We start from the raw sequence: 13,346 nt of genomic DNA, 5'->3' as shown, positions 1-13,346 counted from the left end.
AACATCCTTGCAGGTATAACCTAATCTAGAACGTACTAGAAGAAAAGTGACACTAGTGCCTCCTGGCGGTAAGAGGTGAAATTAGGTTTGTGACGTTTTTAAAGTGAAAAAAATCTTTTGCAGTCTGCCAATCGAAAAATCCGAATGGAAACATTTTGAGATGTGACACTTTTGAAGGAACTATATTAGTAATTATACAAGGTTAAAACATAACTAAGATCTCAATGCTCAGGTAAGTTTAATATCTCGTCCATATGTCGTACACAAAGGAAGTGATTAAACTTTAGGATAGCTGGCCATTGTGGCGATACCGCACATGTTGTGGAAGTTCCTGGCCATCATGGACGTAGCCGTTCATGCCCCAGTTACTTCCCCAGGAGTTCTTCACCAGCCAGTAGGCGCCGCCTTTCTTGGCTGAGCCGTAGCCAACAGCCAGAACTCCGTGGTCCAGAACTATAGAAGAACAGTCGGGATCCTTGTACACTCCTGGACAACAATGAGAGCACATTACGTGACGAGGACAATTACAAGGTTAGTCTAGTTGTCACAGGCGGAGTTAGTTACTGCAGTATGAACTTACCGCTCTTGTAGTGTTTAAAGGAAGTGTGGTTAGCCAGAATGGCGACTGAGATCGGCCCAACCGTGGCCACAGCCTTCTGGAGAGCCTTCTCGCTGCCTGAGGTGATGTCAACATATCCATTGTCGGTGGCTCCCTTGTTCTTGGGGTCGTAGCGGCAAGTATCACTCTGTAAATAAAAACACGTTTTTGTTTTAATGTTTTGCTAGATGCATCTGACATTCCAGTGTTAGCAATGACAGTAAGACAAACTGTGGTGACAGCAACATCTTCTGTTACCTTTAGGAATGTTGCATACTGCAAGACTGCAAAATCAATTAAAAAGTTTTATTTCACAGTTATAATGAAGTAATACGTAAAAAAACATAAAACTACCAATTTGATAAAATTCTTCATGTATGTTCATTAAAAAAACTTGTTATTTTTATTCTACAACACTTATTAACAAATTTTGACTGATTCCAGTCACATCCAATCAGTTTGTGAACCATTAGCACAATATATTAGGATGATTTTTGGCAGGACAAATAATTTAAATTATATAAATAAATAAGCTGCATTATTTACGTACTTTAGCCTCGTAGGGGTAAGATGCCTCTGTGTCAATGCCCTTGTTCTTTTTCACGTAAATGAAAGCATTATCCATGAGACCACCGTGACATCCTTCGTTTCCTTCAGCAGTTGAGCAGTCCATAAGATTCTGTTCACTGAGTGACACCAGCTTCTTAGTCTTCAGGTAGTGTTGACCCTCGAGACTTCCAGTCTGTTTAACACAACGTCACTTCAAAACAGTTTTAATAGATATTTAAATATATTTGCTTACTCGTATAGCTGAGATTTCAATATATTTCTAATAATCTATATTAAATATTTTATGGCCGTTCAAAGACTTACAGCACTGAAAGCCCAGCAAGATCCACAAAATCCTTGGTCCTTGACTTCAGTGACAGCTCCTTTCTTCCTCCAGTCCACGTTCTTAGGGAGCCTGACGTTCTCTGAGTCGTCGAAGGCATCTCCAGTCCTCTCGCGTCCCTCTGGGCGATTGTAGCCATTCATCATGGTAACGAACTCCTCGGTGGTCTGTGTGGGAATAGAAAAGAATTCTTATTATATGCCCATTACTTGTCAATTTAATTGACATTATATTTTTTGGGTAATACATAAAAATATTAAACTGCAAAGTTTTTTATTGGTTTAGTTATTCATAACAATATTAAAACGCTTGATGAGTGCTCTATTGTCATTAAGGTAAATGTACCGTGAAAATACAGTTGATTGTGTACGCTTTTTGATATGTATAAAAAGAAATTTATCCTTAAAATAAGCAAAACACTTATATTGTATTTTTTAAGTACTGTTGACCTATACCTTAACATGAAAATTTGAAATGTGCGTAATATCGTGCAATCTAAATTTATTTTCCGTTACAAACTGATGGCTAGATAATTAAATAACGTTGAATAAGGTAACCAGTATCCCGCTAAGTGTCTCTGTATGGAAACCGTGTAGCAGGAATACGTGAATTGGGGAAATAAGTGAATGTATGATAATTTGATGAACGATTTTACATGATGTTCCAGAGTGGCTGTCAAAAAGTATCTTAATATTAAGAGTATTACGAAGAAATACGGTAGTATATCAGTGCGAGATATCTAAAAGTCTTTGATTGCCGAGTCCAATTCCAGTTTAGCTTCCTTTTATTTATTTTTGTTTTCTGCCGAATTTGATTCGGCATTCAAACCGAATTATCACTTCCTACATTTTCTGCGTTGTGTATGAAAGGTTCGGTTATTCCGCCTTGCTAAGAGATCGTATCAGAGACATCATAGTGAATTCTCAATCAGTTGGGAAAACGAGTACTCAGCGGTATGATCGCTGTATCTGGGAGAAAACTACGCCTGGTTTCCACTCGACGTCCAAAACCTGTCGCCGAGCTGCAGTCGCCGCCTACCTGTATGGACCTCTCCGGACCAATAACCTTACGTCATGAGACGTATGCCGCCGCCGTCAGATCCTCCGATCAACCAGAGACTTCCAGCCTCCAAACGACACCAAGTCAACGACAGACTGATTCTCGATCGACAGAACACCATACTTTTTTAGGGTCCCCACTTCGGATCGACAGGCAGAATTGAATATATCAAAACAAAAACAAAAACCTATTGGAAAAGTTCCATTCCAAATTTCATTGAGACTGCTTCACCAAAACGCTCAATTCGCAACTAACAAACTGGATGCACTTCAGCTCATGTGTGAAGATCTGAACACAGATGTACTTGTTGTAACCGAAAACGGGTTCAACAGTAAACACATTGAGCAATGTAAAATTCCAAATACTACTACGTACTGTCGTAATCACTCCAAAGGAGGTGGGGTCGCAATTTTTTTGAAACAAAATTTCATTTCAAAAACTTTTCCTATTCAAGAAACAGACGAGAAACATTTTGAAGCAGTCGGAATTAAACTTAAAACCCAAAATTCAAAATTAATTGTCATTGGCATCTACAGGTCTCCCAGTGGCAACGAAAACATGTTTTATACAAAATTAGAATCCTTACTAACGGACCTGACGAATCATCACCTTGACTACATCCTGATGGGTGATTTTAATATAAACGTCTTGGACAACAACCAGCAAACCACAAAACGATTAGCAGATTTATTAAGGTCATTTGATCTCGAGTGGCTTGTCAAGACCCCAACAAGAGTGACAGCAACGACAAAATCTGCTATTGACAATGTTATCTCCAACCTTCCTAATGTCGCAGTGTCTGTGGTGAATACAGCGATTTCTGACCACTATGGCCAAGAGGCCGTAATTAGTGGAACAAAATTCATTAGGGAGCCCAAAATTTCCAAAACCGTAAGAGACACAAGGCCAGAAAATATCGCTCTTCTCAACTCTTTCCTTTCGAAAGAAAAGTGGGACTTTCTAAATTTATCCAAACCAGTTGAGCAACAGTTTGAAACTTTTAATAGTTATTTAAACTTTTATTTAGCTATGTTGTCCAAAAAGAACCATCAAAATTGGTCAAAAAATGACAAACAATAAATGGATCACTAAAGGAATTCTCATCTCGAGAGAAAAACTTAAGTTTTACTCTGAAATTTATAAAAAAACACAAGATGACAATTTTAAAACATTTTTCCGGAAATATAAAACAATTTATAGAAAGGTGATCCATGCAGCAAAAGCATATGATGTCTCAAAAGCGATTATATCTTCAAAAAACATTTCTAAAACTATTTGGGGCATCATTAACAATAAATCAAATCCTTCAAAAATAGCACAGATCAAAATTGGGGATCGGCTTTTGGATGATGAAACTTAGGTGGCTAACGAGTTTAACAAGTTTTTTGCAACTGTGGCTTGTGACCAAGGCCCTCGGCCATCGGCTCCTGTAGCAAACTCCACGAGAAGACAAATTCCATCAGCCTCTATGTGCTTGGCACCGGTCGACGAGAAAGAACTCGTCAGTATTATTCAGCAGCTCCCAGCCAAAAAATCGAATGATCTTAATTCAAACTCAATGTGGCTCATAAAAAAATGCTCGAAGCATATTGTGAGGCCTCTGACCGCCTTGATAAATTCCTCATTTCATTTGGGAGTTTTTCCCTCACTCCTGAAGATGTCAAAAGTAACCCCTATCTTTAAAAAAGACTACCCTACACTCATGAATAACTATCGGCCTGTCTCTATTTTGCCTATTTTAAGCAAACTATTTGAAAAGTTGTTTTTAGTGCGAATGCTTCAGTTTCTGAATAAACACAATCAGCTCTCAAATGACCAATTTGGCTTCAGAAAGGGCAAATCGACAATAGATGCAATTGTGGGTCTTGTCGATATGATTGTAGAGGGATTGGAAAGTCGAAATCACACTTTAAGTGTGTTTCTCGATTTATCTAAGGCTATCGATTGTGTTGACCATATTACACTGCTTGACAGACTGGAATCGCATGGCATTCGAGGCGTGCCTCTCACATGGCTTAGTTCATTCCTAAGCCATAGAACTCAAGTTGTCCAAATTTCTAATCATATTTCAAATTCTGTAAATATGAGTTATGGAGTTCCTCAAGGATCCATTCTCAGTCCAATTCTCTTCCTGCTTTATGTTAATGACATAAAATCATCACTACCACACGGGAAAATCGTGCAGTATGCTGATGATACGACTCTTTGTTTTAACGAATCTTCGAAATCAGATTTGAAACAAAACGCATTTGTTGGAATGAACAATTGTGTCCAACATTTTCATAGCCTCAATCTAAATACAAATTCATCTAAATCTAACGTTTTAAATTTCACTTTAAACCCAGTAGACTTTGAGTATGGACCTAGCGTTATGTTAGCGGATACAATACTAGAAGAAGTATATTCCTCAAAATTCCTTGGAATTTACCTTGATCAAGGTTTGACATGGAATGTTCACATCGATCACGTTTGCTCAAAATTAGCCTCAGGCATTTATGTTCTGAGGTCTCTAGCCAAATACTGCCCAAGTCAAGTTCTGATAACGGCGTATTATGGCTTGATTTATCCACACCTCACTTACGGATTGGTACTATGGGGTTCCTGTGCAAGAAACCAATTTTCAAGAGTGTTTAAATTACAGAAGCGAGCGATCCGCACCATTGCAAATTTAAAGTTTAGAGAGTCGTGCAGGTCAACTTTCAAAAGGTTGCAACTGTTAACTCTGCCTAGCCTATACATTTTACAAACAACGTTGTATTGTATGTCTAAATGTGCCTTGATTACGGGCCGAGACATTCACTCGTACGGGACTAGAGGCAGAGACAACTACCGAACTGGGAGACACAGGACGGTGGTTTATGAACGCTTGCCTTCACAGGCAGGGGTTCATTTTATTAACAGATTGCCTAATGAATTAAGAAACGCCTCGACGCTCAAGGCGTTAAAAACTCGTTTAAAACGCTGTTTAGCGTCAAATGCATTTTACAATATAAAAGAGTTTTCTGGAGTATGACTGGGAGACCACACAATAACAAGACTGACTCTAGAACGAAGTGGGAATTATTAGCGATGGATGAACGTGGAATGAGTGATCAAATGTATGTCTGAATGAGAGCTCGATGTGGTATGTATGTCCAAATTTTAACCTATTTGACGTTTGCTATACAAATGTATTTTGTCTCCGCAATAAAAAATTGACTATTGACTATTGACTATTTAATTCAATTGTGCACCTGATAAGAAAATGAGTTTGCCACTTCGCCTATGTATAAGTGTCTCTGAATTCTAAAAGATTTCGTTATGAGCTTCTTCGTCGGTGACATTCTTTGGATCGCTTCAGAAGAAATATGACTTCAGATTCCAGGAGTCAAGTTTCAGACAGCGTCAGATACCAGACGCTGCAATACCTGCGTTGTGCATAAAAGTATTGTTTCACGGGCAGTTTCTGCATTAACCTAAGTTATACATTTAAATTTTAATCTAAATTCAACAAATAAATAGAAAAAGTTTATTAGATATGAATACAAGAAGAGAGTGTAATGTATAGAATCATATCTATGAGTTTCACTGTATCTCAGTATCATTTGGTTTAGGCCTATGGGTGTTTATTTACTTACCAAATCCGAAAATTTATTGATTTCCACATCAAAAGAAACTTCGCCCTTTCCAAACTTTTCATTAAGTTCTCGTACAAACTTCCTACATTTTCTGCGTTGTGTATGAAAGGTTCGGTTATTCCGCCTTGCTAAGAGATCATATCAGAGACATCATAGTGAATTCAATTGTGCACCTGATAAGAAAATGAGTTTGCCACTTCGCCTATGTATAAGTGTCTCTGAATTCTAAAAGATTTCGTTATGAGCTTCTTCGTCGGTGACATTCTTTGGATCGCTTCAGAAGAAATATGACTTCAGATTCCAGGAGTCAAGTTTCAGACAGCGTCAGATACCAGACGCTGCAATACCTGCGTTGTGCATAAAAGTATTGTTTTTCACGGGCAGTTTCTGCATTAACCTAAGTTATACATTTAAATTATAATCTAAATACAACAAATAAATATAAAAAGTTTATTAGATATGAATACAAGAAGAGAGTGTAATGTATAGAATCATATCTATGAGTTTCACTGTATCTCAGTATCATTTGGTTTAGGCCTATGGGTGTTTATTTACTTACCAAATCCGAAAATTTATTGATTTCCACATCAAAAGAAACTTCGCCCTTTCCAAACTTTTCATTGTGTTCTCGTACAAACTTCAGATTTTCCAGGAAAATAGTCATTCTCTTCAGTTCCTCTTCTTGTGTAACGTACTCTCTTTCGTGGGCCACCTAGATGAGATGTTTGTATTAGATTGAAATATTAAATACTGTGATATAGCAAAATTTGAGATTAAATATCATGTTTAGTTCCCTCACCAGTAATTAATTGAATATAGTTTTAATAGTACATTTTTTGACTTTTCAGGTCTTGATTGGAAATTATATTAAGTTATTATACTAGAATATGCGCAAATAAAATAGGAATATAACCGTATTTGATGCATTGTTTCGTTGAAACAAGCTGTACAAGCAAACGTTTCACAATAAAAATAAAAAGTATTAAATAACAAATAAAAGAATAACAAATTTCATGAACATCTATGTCGGTAATTTTTTTAATTTTATTTAATTATTTATTATTAAACAACATATTTTACTACACGTATTTTATATTTACCTCACAAACAGATTTTATTTCATTTAACCGTTTGATACATATAGTAGTACAAATGCTGTTAATAGTTGTTAACTTTTTCACTACACTTATTAAATAGCATGTAAACAATATTTATTAGCTTAGATTATTAACTGAGATTATATTTTATGATTCTAAATAAAGTAGCATAGTACTGTTACCTAGTATTGTTAAGTCATTTACTGAGGTAATTAGTGTAGACTAACCACAGTTACAGACAGCTAACCATCTTCCCAGTGTGGTTACGAGTTATGTATCTCTATCTAATTTAAGGTCGTTATCATGTTTTCGTCATTATCACGAATTTATTATTACAAGAATTGGTATTCTTATGATCTATATAAATTCCATGTTACCTTGAAACAGTTCCCATTGGGCATGATCTTCCTCGGACACTTGCAGAGGATGGGAGAGGACGACGGCCACCAGGGCAGAGAGAAGTAAGAGTTTCATAGTTACCTGAAACAGGCACTTAATTTTGAACGTTTTAATAGATAAGAGCAAATTTACCTTTGATCAAAATATGTATATTTTAAATAAATATGAAAAAATTAATTTTATTAAATTGTATATCCATTTTTATTATTGGATCTGAAAACTAAAGCAAATCAAATTCAAATTTCCACCCAGATTCAGTTTAAATCCATTATCAAGTTAGTTTAATATTTACCACAAACCGTAGATATTGTTACTAATCCTTTTCTGTAAAATTCAGAGGTAACAACAACCTAATAAAGTTATATACATTTATAATTTAACTATTTCATAACATTTTAGGTGTATGTTCTGTAACATTTAATAATGATTTTTAATATATTTAATTTAATTTAATAATGCTTTTCAAAATTAATAAAATAGATAGTATTATTTAAAGGCTTCATAGGGTGGGATATATTGGATATAGATAGATACCAATGTATGTATCTATATTTATACAGTAGATCAATTAAATTTTCTTCTGAATATTAGTTTATGAAAGATTTACAAAAAGAAAATTGTATTCGATTTTTGCCATGTGGAAATACTGAATGGAAAAACGTGATAAAGACATCAGCCACACTTACCGTAAACTGTCTCGAGCTCAGCACTGTGTGAACGATGTGTAGTGTGGATTTTGTCAAGCGTCCGTTTTATATACAGTTTTGGGACAGAAGGTTTCCAAGAATTATCTTGAGTGCGATGGAACATTCCCAGATAATCTGTGAAACTATTTTTCTAGTGCACCTTTATCTATACCGGACCTTTCAAGTGAGTACGGGATTCTTCATATGTTCAATAAGGTATATCCCAATTGTTGGGAATTGGAATGTACAGGATCTAACATACGCTCTGTTATCAATGAAGAAACGCTTTGGTTATTTTACCATTATTGCTATCAAAACACTTATAAAAACAGCACACAAAAAACCACAATTGAGCTCTAGAAGTTGTACATTGTATCATACAAGTTGTGTAGTTTGGAAATCCTAATAACTCCTACATTACTAATTTGTTGCCATAACATGTATTTAAATATTATTTAATGGATTTAAAATTCATTATTAATCAACTTTTTTAAGTTCAAAAGTAAATTTGATTATCTGGCAGTATTATTTCCTTTAATATTTTGACACTTGGCATCATCAAAAAGGTGCAAAGTAAAACAAATGTAATATAATTTTACTTAGTTTGTACATTTTTGATGACGAGAAAGTTCTAAATATTAAATAAGAAGTCTTTTTTCTTCTTTTAAAGGGACTTTGTACAATGATACGTTTATTTTAATATATGTATAAATATAAACGATTTATTTTCTAAAATGAATAAAGAGCCAAATATTAGTATACACTTTACGAATTTGCGTACGATTTAGCGTACTTTTTTGCGACGATAATTGTGGGAAAATTTGCAAATATGATATATTAAACCAACTTAAAAATATAAACAAGAAAACATCACTGTGATTGAATAATAAACCGGGAAAAATAGATCACAGCTGATTTTTTACTAAGAATTTTGAAAATTAAAAACAAATACTTTTTATACAATAGTGATGGTTAGAAGAGAAAGAAAATTTTCATTATAAAATTTGATGAGCAGTTTCACTCCTTCTCAAATGAAATATAGATATATTTACGTTCTAGTGGGTAGCTACGTTAATATTGCCTTTTGATTTACAGCAATTTTGTAGTTTGTTTCATGATTGTGTTCTCTGGAATGAACAGCGAGGGGCTTGTCGTCTCCGTGTATTCAAATATAACGATAACCTGTCATTTTCATGCGAAGATTGTTCAAGGCTCCATCAAACATATGAATATTACACACATATATATATATAAATACATAAATAAATTTATTGCATATATAAATTAAAAACTTATTCAATATCAGTGACTTAAAAAAAGTCAATACTCTAACTATTTTATGAAACTAATCTTGTACTTCTTAAATATAAAAAAGTAGTACGGTTATACGATCAGAACCAATTAGATTTATTTATTTAACTATCACCATTACAAATATTTCGTAACAATATATAAAGAAAAGAATAAATATTACGAATATAGCAAGAATGAGCTAATTGTAGCTCAATAGGCAGATACTAAAACAATTTTAATAATAAACAAACCCAGTTAAAGCGAAGGAGGGATCTTCACTCATGTGTGACTCAAAAACAGAAGAACAATTTCTCTTTTAATAAAAGAACGTTAAGAAGAAAATTATACACATTAACATTAAATAAAGAATGTTGTAACTAACTTGGACTTTAACATATTTGTTTGGGTCCTAACTAGAGACTCCATTGGAAATATACGTAGATGATTTCTAAAACCTGAAGACATTAATATCATATCGTGGTTTTACTAGTCCATGAGCATTATTCACGGTGGTTTTTAGTATATATGTGAACTCTTCACTATAAAGAGTGCATTGCTATTTCAAGTGTAACTAGAAGGTTAAGGTAAATGTAATTTTATTGGTGAAATATGACTTATTTGTGCAAAGTTACTTAAAAACAAATGTAACCACATAAGCTTTAAAAATGCTGCAATTTTTTGTAAGGCCTACAACGCAAACTAGTATAGTAAACACCCATTTCTACTTATTAGAGTGTTCCTACATCTAGGATCAGTGTCACTAAAACAGAGGTATTACGTTCTGCCACCTGAACATTAGTACATAATCGTTGCAATTCATTCTATTTATTTGCATGATTTTTCAGACACAGTGAAGTGTTTGTGTCTGCTAGCGTACATTATATGGACAAAAAAATGTTAGTACATCTATGTTATTGGTTTAAAATTAGCCAATACAAATTTTGACAGAGCGTAACACGGTACTAGTTGATGGCGACTGAAGTATTCTGTCTTTGTGCGTGTCGGTCAGTGCATCCTATACTTTTCGAATGAAATTTGGAATTTGTGTTTAAAATGTTTCCGCTTTGTCTAAATTAAATGGATATCTCTCCATGGGAAGTCGTTCTATGTGCCGGGCAGAGGCGAATGCAAAGCCTCCCTTGCTATTGCGTTTAATCTTGTACATGATCACCTGATAGAGGTAAATTTTGTCTCTATGTCCTTTATAGACTCACAAAATATTTTACCGATCATTATGCAAATATATATGTATATGTATATTTCCACTTAGGAGGTTTATATACTATGCTCAATGATGTAACTCACCACCAGACGGCGCTGCAAAGTATAACATTTTGGCAAAGCGCCTTCACAGTATATACTGCAATTACAAAACAGTTACGTTTTCTTTTTACAGCAAAATTATTTTTAAAGGCGCTAAGTTTTCATGTATATTTGTCTTTAAATAAATTTCTGGATAAACTTAAAGCGTGAGTGTTAAACCACTTCATAATAAAGTATATGTACGTGTACAAAGGCTATAAACATACAATTCTAATAGAATTTCTTGATCGTGGCAACAAGATAAAATCTAAATCGGCGTTGGACATATAATTCACTTGAACTACAAGTGTAAAGATAGCAATCTCTTCTTGTAGAATCTGATTAATTATTAATTCGCAATGACGATTCCAAATTCTTTTTAGTTAAATTCAACAGTTTTCCATTGACAGTGAACACACTCGTCTTTGTCAGGTCAGTTAAAAAGAATTTGGGCCCTGTTTATGTCGAAATAGTCTGCACAATATCTCAAAAACAGTAAGACGTAAAACCAGAGCAGTAAATTAAATTTTTTTCAATTTTTACTCTATGTTCAGGATGTATTTTGCATTATAGGAAAATAGTCGCTTCTTGGTCGGAATAGGACTTTCTAACATGCGTATGTATATATTTTATTGACTCGCCTTCGGCTCGCTGGGGGCTACGCCCCCAGGCCCCCAAAGTAAACGCTTGCAAATTCGGGGATAAGCGGAATTCGGTGACTGGTTAAGTCCGGACATTAAGTAAATGACAAGGGATTTAAAAATTGACCTTTTTCATAGATTTTTTTCCGGATTCGTAAAAACTTTTGACTTTGAGGGCATTTTGCGGTTAAACCGTTAGAGATACGACAAAAAGTGACTGGACCTTTCTTGTTGGAAATTTAATTTTGTCTTTCGATTGTGCCCTCAGATCTGATCTACGACCTATGGTTTAGCCAGAAATGAGCTCGGGAGAAAAGTCTGCACGGGTCAGCTATCTTGAATTGTTTAGTATAAACATAATAAAAACCGACCTCAAGGCAGTATTTTAAGTCGAACAGGGGGTTTAATATCACCAGGAGACTATCTAGTCAAGGCGAGAAATTCCCTGGGTGGGTGATTAATGTTAAGGAGGTTAAGACAAGAGGGGGTTTAATTTCGTCAGGATATTGTCTGGTCATATGAACAAATTCCCAGGGGGGGTTAACGTTACCGGGGGATAAGTCTCCAGGGGGTTATCTGGTCATACCAGGAACTTCCCAGGGGGGGGGGTTAAAGAGATTTGGTGACTGGTAAAATTCGGACATGAGGTCATGGCAGGAAATTCCCTGGGGGGGTTTAATGTTACCAGGGGGGTTAACACATCAGGGGGTTGAATGTACAGGAGGTTATCAGGTCATACCAGGAAATCCCCGGGGGGGGGGTTAATATTACCGGGGGTTAATGACACACTTGGGCCTTTTTTAGAGGGTATTGTGTCTGTGAACATAATAAATATTCCTCTGTCCCTATCTACTATTGACGCTTAGCTAACGCTCAGCCAACTCCCGAAGTCACTGAACCTTTTCTGTAGATCACGTGATTTCCTAAATCCCGTTTAAAATTTGTTTTGAGTTACGACCAACCGTTTAGCCGCTATCAAGCCCGGAATGTAAATTTTTAGGCGAAAATGTCCAATATTTTCACTTAATCGCGTTTTGCGGTCAAACTAAGGGAAATATAGTAAAAAGTCACTGGACCTTTTTTTGTAGGTCATCTTATTTCCTAAATAAAACGTTAGTCTTATTTTGACCTCCGACCAATGGTTTCGCCGCTATCGACCCCAAAAACAAAAGTTTCGCGTAAAAGTTACAACAAAATTGTACATAATCACGTTTTTTTCGGCCAAACCAATCGAGATAGGGCAAAAGATTACTGGACCTTTTCTGTAGATCGCGCAATTTGCTAATTTGATGGGTCAATCAGATTTGAGCTACGACCAACGGTTCGGCCGCTATCGGGCTTGAAACATTATTTTTATCGAAAAAATCTCTGGAATTTCAAATGTTCGAGCGTTTTGTCGCTTAACCATGGAAGATAGAGCAAAAAGTCATTAGACCTTTTTTGTAGTTCACTTCATTCCTGACCATGAATTTTCCGTCAGATCCGAGCTAGCTCCAACGGTTCGCCCGCTATCGGGCTTACAAAAAATGCCTGCAGGGGTGAAGAATGCGCGATTTTTTGGGAATTTTTTTGAGGGGTTGAAAATGAAAAATTCCTCACTTTTCGGGATTTTCCTGGTGGTTACACGTGGAAAGCTATCTGTGTACCAAATTTCAAGTCTCTAACTCATCTGGAAGTAGGTTAGAATTAGTATACGTGAGTGAGTGAGTGAGTCAGTCAGTCAGTCAGTTACACATGCGGTTGTATATATATTAGACTCGCC

The 13,346-nt window shown here is 35.5% G+C and overlaps 1 pseudogene; it reads right to left on the bottom strand.

Annotated features, from left to right (window-relative positions):
- Positions 1–276: 276 nt before the first annotated feature.
- Positions 277–13,346, bottom strand: part of LOC124370362 — a 77,245-nt pseudogene continuing 64,175 nt past the window's right edge.

Source organism: Homalodisca vitripennis, unplaced genomic scaffold (assembly GCF_021130785.1).
Source record: "Homalodisca vitripennis isolate AUS2020 unplaced genomic scaffold, UT_GWSS_2.1 ScUCBcl_131;HRSCAF=1313, whole genome shotgun sequence".
NCBI lineage: Eukaryota > Metazoa > Arthropoda > Insecta > Hemiptera > Cicadellidae > Homalodisca > Homalodisca vitripennis.
This window is presented reverse-complemented; position numbering and strand designations above follow the sequence as displayed.